Source organism: Dermacentor silvarum, chromosome 5, assembly GCF_013339745.2.
Source record: "Dermacentor silvarum isolate Dsil-2018 chromosome 5, BIME_Dsil_1.4, whole genome shotgun sequence".
NCBI classification, from domain to species: Eukaryota; Metazoa; Arthropoda; class Arachnida; order Ixodida; family Ixodidae; genus Dermacentor; species Dermacentor silvarum.
The window spans coordinates 121462898-121473019 of record NC_051158.1 but is presented as its reverse complement, the minus strand read 5'-3'; the positions used below and the strand labels follow the sequence as shown (position 1 = coordinate 121473019).

Below are 10122 nucleotides of genomic sequence, written 5' to 3'. Positions count from 1 at the left end.
TGTAACGGTCATCACAGCAATAAAAAACCTTTCACGGCCTCTGTCTGTATCAAAGATGATTCCTTCGTTGGCTCTTAACTCTTGAATGAAATCTTCAAAAAAATTTAACTGGACATTATGCTTCTTCAGGTCAGCTGTGTGACCGACCCGCATCAAAAAGCTGCTAGACAGTTTAGAACGCTGAGAAGGTGGCAGGTTTAATATTGTTAAATAAAATACACTGAGTTTGTCCAATTTGCCTCTTTTGGTACCCATCGGGTTCGCAAGTTCTATGTAATGATAATACAGGTTGAAAAGAAGAACATTTTCTTGTGTATGCTAAAAATGGGATGCGAATGAACCCTTGTTCTATCCCAGAAGTCACGAAGTACAGAGTCAGTCTGCATTCTGCAGGGCTCACTTACATAGTCAACAATGTTTGGGTGCCTTAGCACATTTTGAAGGAGGTTAGCTAACTTTACAACATAAGTCTTTACATTCCCTGCGAGCTCTAGCAGAGTTGGCGGCATATAGATACCCAAATTTCGATAGTGTAGCTTTCTCAGGCGGTCACTTTTCATTTGCTCAATATCAATGCTTCAGCTGCATCAAACATCTTTTTTACCTCTTCACCAACAACATCAACAACAATGAGGTGTATGCACTACAAAAAAAGTCACAGTGGTAGCACACAAGTTGCCCTACCAGGCCTGGTGCGGTTCCTTCTGACACTACTGCTGATGCTGACGTGCTGCAGCTTGCCTCGTACACTGTTGCAGCTGCAGTAGACACGGCAGTCTCTGTATCTATTGCAGCCGTGTCATCTGTCATGCTAAATTAAGGTGGTATCGGGCTCACTTCTGCAACAGAGATGTCGTTTGCCCCTTGAGGGCTCTCGTCATCAGGGCCAATAATTTCGTAGGCATTGTCTCCTGCATCGAAGGACCAATAAGAACAGCCTGAATTATTAAACATAGCTCTCAAAAATACGGACGTCAAAACCTAATCACAACCTTTGCACATCAGTGACCAGGCTTAATGAATAATACTTGCAGCAGGAGTTACACAATGGTGTGTGTTCATTAAAGTAAAGCCTCATCAGAAGAGATACTCAAAGGGCACGGGAACATGTATCTTGAAACCAAAAATTTTAAAAACAATGAGGAGCTAAACTAGATCACTTTATTATGCATCATCACTAAAGTATGTTTAGATATATCTGAAGGAATAATTGCTCAGGGTGGCTTAAACGGCCCCTAAACCACCTCTCGATATTTCTTAAACATTTCAAGTAAACACACGCATTGAAATCAGAACGCCGTCACGATCAACAATGCCAAACGCGGGGGCAGTGCTATGAACCGCGGGAGCGCCACAAAATAAAGAAAACCACCCCGTGCGCCTCTCCGGACTTTTCCTGCCCCCCCCCCCCCCCCCCAGTTCGTCCTGACGTCACCAGGCTGTCTCTGATTCTGTCACCGGTTTCTGGTGCTGTGGATTGGTCGAACGACAGTGTACGAGTGCCGGCAAGGTCTGCAAGCAAAACACGCGCTCCCTCTTCCTCGTCGCATTGCTCACCGTGCCATTGTGGGCAGCCAGTGGGGACAAAGAACAGCAACACCGACAAAAGGGTCTCCCGATGAGGCTCTTCAACACAGCCAGTCACCATACAATTTCACTATATTGGCGAGGTCATTAGCAGCACCCCTAGCAGGACGACAGGCCGGCACGGCAGCAACAGAGTGCATTGGCGATGGCCTGTCACATTACATTTGGAGGTGTACTGGGCGAGGAAAAGACGATACCGTGCAGACGGCGCGTACCAGATGATAGATTGGAATGAGCGGGGACTATTTTTCGATCATCAAACTCTGCTATTACTGCACCGGTGTGAGAAAATTCTCGTGGCTACGTGTTCGTTGCCGTATCGTGTACATATGCAACACCGCAACTAAATTTCGACCTCTGGGTGGTTTAGGGGCCCTTTAAAGAAGATGTTCACAGCACTCTTTTTTTTGTGACTGCAGATTGTATTAGCTTCCTTCCCAATTTCTGGAGTTTACACACTCCACTTTACAAGCCTCCTTCTTGCTCGCAATACCTTTAAGGTACTCTTTGATGCTCGTCAGCTTTAACTGCCGACACTTTCTGCGCTGCACTGTCCTCGTTGTCCTCCTTTTCTAATTCATGTTGAAGGCGACATGTGCAATTGACTTGTGTGAGGATTGCATTATCTTTAAGTCCTTCGGAGCACACGAGGTGCACGAAGTTAATGTGTCTGGGTTGTGTCGCTTCGAAATAGTGAAGAATACTTGAAAAGTCACCCTTAATAACAAAGGTGTCTCTTGCATGCAATGCTGTTAACCGTGGCAAACATTGCAAAACCATTCAAACCATTTTCAAATGTCTCTTACAACCAAGTGTCTCTTGTAACGAGATTCTACTAAATATTTTTCATCTACGGATCATCTGCATGCACATGTATAGTCACAAAGACATGTTGCATGGAATGGGGAACCAGGAAACAGCTCATACTCTTACTTTTTGTCCCTTACATAAGCAGCTGATAACAATACGACAAAAAAAAAAATGGGCGAAGAGGCTAGCATAGAAGATGATCCTTTAGCTCTAAACATTTTTGGGCCCACATCACTTCCTTATATGACATAAGGAAACAACTTGATTGCAATAATGGCTGCAGTGATCTGGGTTGATTGAAACAAACAATACTTAAGGTTGCCCTGTATGTAATTTTATCACAGCGCTTTTTAGGTGTCATGCTGGTGATCCTGGCTGCACTATGCTTTTCATGCTTTTTGGCACGATTGCTTTCTGTTCGTCTCCACTTTTTTTTCTGACTTTCTCCCCTTTCCCCTCCCTTCTTGTGTAAAGGAGCACACCTGATGTATCAAAGCTGTTAACATGTGTGCTTCTCTGTGGTCTGTGTTGTATTTTTGCACTGCACAAATCAATTCAAAATGCAAGATGTAATGTCCCTGCCTTTACTTTATGTGTATGTATATATATATATATATATATATATAATGTCTCTCTCATGTTTGGAATATATGTACATTCAGGAGTGCCTGCATGCTCTTCTCTCCTGCTCCAGTGACGAAAAGGAGAGCCTTTTTATGTACCTTAGTAGAGGAACATTCAAAGGTTTCCACTGTACCCATTACATCATTCATCATGTGGATCTGTCCCATACAGAATAGCAGTGGTTCATAATATTAGCCCATCATAACATAACTGTACATTAGCACATACCGAGATGCTGTGAAACAGCTGTTACAAAGCCGCTGGTGCTGGCAATTTCAGCAGCAGTGCAGTGGTACAGCTGAGTGCCACCTGCATAGAGATGAATGCATATGCATGTTAACAACTCAGTAGTTGCTGACACTTTCGTAAGCTGTACACTGCACAATAAAGTAATCTAGACAACTTTGTTGGAACAAATGCACATAATTAAAACACCATTTAAACACTAACGTTATTACCTGCCGCTGACCTCTCACACACTAAGGGATAATACTACTGAAACATTAGTGGAGAGCTCGCAGATTACCACAGTCCATAAAGGACAAGCTTTCTTTGAGGAAAACAGCTTTAACAGCTATTAGTTTTCTTGATCATTTGATGTGCTAGCTTTGCTTTAAATGTCATGCAGTACTAGAAAATATGAAGTGCAGCATTTCTAGCAGCAGAAGTCGTCGTCAGCCTCATGGTACAACTGATTTTTGCACTGTTTGTGTGAGTGAGCCAACACATACAAAGAAAACCAAGTTCACACATATACAGTGCCATGTGCACTTCTTCTGAAAACACAGTCACCAGTTTGAATGCTGCTGACCGGAAAGGTTATATGGAGTGCGACACTGCATGGAACTACCACTTATGACTGTATATGTATGACCACCTCATTGCAGAGGTAGTCATATGCCATTTCTAGTATCTTTTAGAAGCATTACTAAAGGCAGAATTAAAATTATTCATATGTCACGAATTTCACACACCCACAGTTTGGTTAAATAACTTGTGAGAAAAAGACATGTTTACCTGGAATAGCAACCCTTTTTCCTGCTGCAAAACGTTCCTTCATATTAATGGCATAACTTTACAGCGTCATAATATATCGTGTTTCTCGCAACTGCTTACCGGAAGTGGCGAGTTAAGAGTGTTGATACGTGACTAATTGGGCAACAATACTGCCTAATACAAATTTTTCACGAACACGAGCACACGTCCCTCGCAGATAATGGCAACCATATATACCTCTGTGAAACATGATCGCACCTTTGTGGTCAAAATACACGTTAGTACGACATCACCACCTCATAAAAAACTCAGTACAAGCCAGCAGCCGACAGCATAATGTGAAATTGCAACTGATGTCCACTTACTGGTGGCCTGTGGTTGAGTTACTTCTGACTGGGTGCTGAGAAACCGATGTCCTGGGTTGACCCTACAAAACATACAGGGTTATGTGAAATGTTGAAAATGTATACACGCCGGCATTTTATAATTAAGTCAGCAAAATTCATTCATTAAATCCATTCATACGTCACGAATGTCACACATCCACAGTTTGGTTAAATAACTTGTGACAAAAAGACTTGTTTACCTCGAATAGCAGCCTTTCTTTCCCGCTGCAAAACTTTCCTTCAAATTAATGAAATGACTTTACAGCGTCATAATATATTGTGTGTTTCTCACAACTACTTGCCGGGACTGACGAGTTACAGCGTTGATACGTGACTCATTGGGCGACAATACTGCCTAATATAAATGCTTCACGAACACGAGTACATGTCCCTTGCAGAGAATGGCAACCATATATACATCTATGAGACATGGGGCCGTATTCTGAAACGTTCCACTTCTGCGATATTCCTTTTTCGCTTTTACGTGCACGCTGATTGGCTGGTTGAGCAAAATTGAATGACGTTGGGCTCAACCAGCCAATCAGCTCATCCAATTTTGCTAAAACAGCCAATCATCGAGCGCCTGAAAGCGAAAAAGAAATTTCGCCGAAGTGGAACGTTTCAGAATACGGCCCCAGATCGCACCTTTGTGGTCAAAATGCACGTTAGTACGACATCACCACCTCATTAAAAAATAATAACTCAGTACAAGCCAGCAGCCGACTGCATAATGTGAAATTGCAACAGATGTCCACTTACTGGTGGCCTGTGTATGAGTCACTTCTGGCATTTGACTGGGTGCTGAGAAATACACGTCCTGTCCTGGGTTGTCCCTACAAAACATACAGGGTTATGTCTAATGTTGAAAATGTAACACACCGGCATTTCATAATTAGGTCGTAAAACAAACGAGTAAACTAAAGACAAATGTGATGTCAACAAAGTACGCCTCATGTGGTAGGCTGTCAACTGGTAATGCATTCCGGGAAAAACCTAATGCAAAGGAAAGACTACCCACAACGTTGACACACAATTTAACTCGCTCTAGGTTTCTTCGTGTCAAATATAGTCAAATAATTATATGTCTCGTGGTTGGGGCCTAATTAGTGTAAATTACGCACTATATTACTTAAGTATAAACCGCATGCACGCGATCTTGCGGACGACTGCGACAAGCGACGCGATGGAGATGGCTGTCGCGTTCGCTCGTCGTCTACAGTACGTACCGCATGCGAGCGACGACTTTTTAGCGACGTCTCCCCGGTGCTACCCGTATGAGGGCAGCAAATACGCGCCGAAAGTGGCGTGACGCGTGCTTCATTAATTTGTGTTTTACTGTAAATAGGAGCATAAATATTTCTAAAAGTCTTGCACTTGGTTCTTATCCTTGCACGTATCAAAAAGTCATTTGCTCGTTCCGTGCGACAATTCGTAGCACTCGACTGATGTTCTGTACATCCTGTTTCGGCTTCGCGCTATTGGCTAGTCGCTCATAGCACTTTCGGGCGACGAGCGACGAATTCTATATTTCCAGAACCAAGCGATCTGTTCGAGCGACGGCCCGTTTCGTCGTTCGAAGCTGTCGATCTTCGCCGTCGCGCACGAAATAAATCGCTCTCATGCGGTTTGGGCTTTACCCTGCAAAACATTTCTTCAAGGCGCACCTGTGCGCGCTTCGAATGAGTAGCGCTGTAAAATTTACGTACATGGCATTTAATATAGTTGCTAAACACGGATTCCCTTTGCCCTTTGTGGTGTACAGTGCGCTACATTTACCTGCCCTCTTTTTTTTTGCATTAGCCATACTGTGTAGCACTGCGCGCGTCAGTACCTATACGCGCGTCAGTAAATCTCACTACACATAAATAGAAAAAGAAACAGAAGTACCACTCACCAATTCGAGCATGTTGTACTGGACTGTGCCCACAGTATGGGCACCAAGCGGCCTGGAATGGTGCAGCAGGTACGTTGTTAGCGGAACGGCAAAATCCGTCGCACTCACCTTGCGGGGCATTGCAATGGCCTCGGAACACACCTTTCGTGTCCACTGGTGAAAACATATCGCCCTGCTGCGCACGCGAAGGGCGCCGCCAACACAGTTCCAATCTTTGCAACCAGTTTGCACGAAAAGTCCGCAGAACGGGAGCTTCGCCATGGCGCGTCTGCGCGGCTCGGCGGCTCCTCCGATGGCAATCCGAAACTTCTTCTCTCTTGTATATATATTTTTCTTTTCCTTCGCGCGTGCGCGGTGGGTTTATTTACGGTGCTCCGGCATGCTTCGGCCGCTTCGGCGCACTTCCGTCACGTATCGCGCACGAACATCGGTGTGAGGGGCCGTATACGGACAGCGGCCGCGTAACAACGAGCGCATATAGGCAGTACTAGTTGGTTTGGAGGCCGCTTGAAGAGTGTCACGTATATCTCCCTTTTTCGGGCTGCCCATAGCCGTTATATTAAGCAGTACGTCGAAGGATGCCGTTTCTAGCCAGGCTGTTATCCAGGACCGGACTAAGAGTGTATTCACAAAAATGTTGAAGCGTTTCGTTTATGGCACTACCTTTTTAAGTATATAGCTTTTTTTATCGAAGATAGTTTACTTTAAATATACAAGCGGCAACTCCAATACTTATGTTCTCGGACACGTACACCACCTGAGCTTAGTCGCTATGCCGTTGCGCTGCTGTTCACTGCGGTGTTGTCATAAATATAGGCTGATGATGATGATGATGATGATGATGATGATGATATGACAAACACGACGCAGTGCGCGAAAAATTATCGCCTAGTAGTTTTCCACTGCAATAGCTTTCCTAAATATTTTCGATCACACAAAGGCCTAACCTATACATGCAGACTACCTGTACAGCCGGTACTGTCCCGTTGATAAAAAAAAAATTCTGGGGTTTTGAATTCGGAACCCACGTCTCATTATGAGGCACGCCGTAATGATGGTCTCGGTTAAGTTAGGCGAAGTGGGTTTCACTAACGCGCTTACATTCACGGCATAGCAGTCTCTTTTGCATTTTAATCTGATGCAAATTTGGCCGAAGCGGCCGGGAACAGAATCCACGATCACAAGCTCAGCAGCGCAGCGGCATAGCGACTAAGCTAACGTGGTGTGCATGTCCGAGACCCTAAGTATTGCAGTGGCCGCTTGTATATTTAAAATAATGTATCTTCGATAAAAAACGTCATTTACGTTAAAGAGTAGTGCCATAAACGGAATGCTTCATCATTTTTATTTCGCGTTTGTGAAAAGGATAAATGTTCGCAAAGTATGTTTTTATAAGCCGCGGAAGCGGCCATGGCTACTACGACGGTTATATATATATATTACAGCGTTCCCTAGGCAATGCTTTAATACCGGCTCGAAAGCTCTGTAAGAAACTTTCTAGTTCTTTCTTTTTATAATCTTACCGGAAGTAATACTTGACGAATGATAATTGTGAATAACTAAAAATAATATGGTGATCACTTTTTCATAGGAATTGGTAGAACAGAAAGTGAAACGTGTCTTCACACAAGGTCTTCTTGGTCTGCTTCATGAACTCGTGGTCCGCTGCAGCGAAAGACGTGCGATTTGCAAGCCGGCCACCATGTTGCAAGTTTACTTGGAGCACGGCGTCCTGTTGGCGAGCGGCGCCCAGCTGCCGAGCTGCTTAGGCGACGGTACGAGCATTTTGGTCCGACTCCATAGGGCCTTGGGCAGCCAGTTCAGTTGCGACGCGCTCAGCGTCAGGAATGAGAGTGGCAGTGTTCGAAGCGTGCGCCACGAACGCGGAGAGCAACATGGCCGCCGGGCTGAGTGGTAGCACGTCACCTCGCCTCCACAACATTTGCCCGTTCTGACCGGTCCACCTCGGTATCGCCCCAGGCACTGTGCTGGACATTCGAGCCCTCATCGGCGAGACCCTGATGACCCCACTCTCAACCCAGTAGGACCATTCCACTTCCTCCTATCTGCTCGAAAAGAACGAAGTGGGCGCCTACCTGCAAAGCCTTGCAAGTAGGCCTAGTTCGCCCTCGGCGAGCGATGACCTGCTAGGCCTCATGACGGGACCTCCTTAACCTCATGGATGCACCACCTACGACATCCGGTCTGCAAGCCGGATAATCTCCGACCATGCAGCCCCTCCAAGCCCCCCCCCCCCCTCCCCTCTGTGCCCCAGCTCGCGGACCTAAAGGAGCTGGAGGAACTCGCGTCTGCCAGTAACAACGAACGAGCCTCCTCCCCGCTGATTCCCGCAGGCCACCCAACAACTAAGGTCACATTTCGACACAAACTGCGAACAAACAAAACAGCAAGGACCGATCACGAGAACTAGAAGGCTGGGTTACCGGGCCGGCCGGAATTCAGTTCCCGCCAGGCTCCGACGGAAATGCGCCGGTAAGCAACGCGCCTCCTACCACGCCTAAGGCAGCGACGCGCGACGCGTCCGCAGCGATCACCACGTGCTAGCCTCGAGACGCGCCGGCCGCGTCGCCGGCGGCCGCCTCTACTTCGCAACAACTTCAAGATAATTCGGCGCCCCAAAAAGGGCCTAACTATCAAGACACTAGAGAGATTTAGAATAGGGGCCCCAAAAGGTTGGGGCCCCAAAGAGCTTTGCGGGTTCTAACGTTGGGGCACGCAAGAGCGATGAGTTTTAGAATAGGGCTTTGCGTTTTCGAATACCGTCTTGCGCTTCCAGCGCCACTACGGTGTCAAAGAAAAGCTATTATAAATATTAAAATAAACTATACCATTTTATGGAGGTGCGGACGTCCCTCACATCGGCTCTGTCGTTTTTGAATGTTTGTGCAGCCGTCTTTACCACCATCACGGATTCAAGCACATCACTGGATTTGTGAAGTCACCAGGAATTGGTGGGCACCTTACTTTAAGGTGGGACTTCCATTTTGGGACTTTTAATGACCTTTCTTGGTGCATCGAACGTGTGCGGCTAGCAAGGCCCAAGTAGGCCTACTGGCCCCACCGAGCCGCAATGGCGGAAACGCGCATGGAAGACGAAGACGCCACCGGATTAGAAGAGAATGAGGAAGATCTAGGCTGGCAAATTGTGACAAGCCGAAAATCTCGCTCCACCAGAAGGATTTCTGGTGATGGGAAAACAACGCCGCAGAGCCAACAAGAGCAAGGCAACAACAGCAAGAACAAGGGACCTACAACCACTACGTTCAAGAACCGTATTGTCAAGGCATCGAGGATGCCCCAGTTGCCGCAGGAGCACAGCAAGATCGTCATCCGCCCCCGAGGAGGTCTCAACTTGAGCAAAGTTAGCACCACAGCGATAGGCGTGGCGGTTATTGAAGCATCGGGCCTGACTCCAGAACAAGCCCGAGAGGATGTCGTTTGCCCTAACTTCACGCAAAACATCGTGGTGGTCAGTACACCAGATCCCAGTCATGCTGCCAGGTATGTACGAATCAAGTCAATCATTATAGTGGAAACCGAATATGAAGTTAACGCCTACGAGACAGCTCCGCACACCACGTGTAAAGGTGTGATTCGGAGAGTTGACCTCAGAGACAATCAGGCCACGATAACGAAGAACATTGTGCATGACTTTAACCCACTGGCATTGGCAGCCAAACGTATTAAATCGACTGGCTCGGTCATTGTTTTGTTTGATGGGCTCAAGGTACCCAATTATGTCAGATATGGGTCGACCCTTGTGAGGCGTTACCTGTATAGGAAGCTGTTTGATGTCTGCTATGC

The 10122-nt window shown here is 46.3% G+C and overlaps 1 long non-coding RNA gene across 2 annotated transcripts; it reads right to left on the bottom strand.

Annotated features, from left to right (window-relative positions):
- Positions 1 to 613: 613 nt before the first annotated feature.
- Positions 614 to 5210, bottom strand: LOC119452577 (uncharacterized). Of its 2 annotated transcripts, none has more exons than XR_005192028.2 (3): positions 5163 to 5210; positions 3250 to 3330; positions 614 to 911 (listed from the first exon to the last, which is right to left on the bottom strand). It is a non-coding gene; the product is annotated as an uncharacterized LOC119452577 (long non-coding RNA). The 2 variants fall into 2 exon arrangements; XR_007467286.1 differs by lacking the exon at positions 5163 to 5210 and adding an exon at positions 4383 to 4422.
- Positions 5211 to 10122: the final 4912 nt, after the last annotated feature.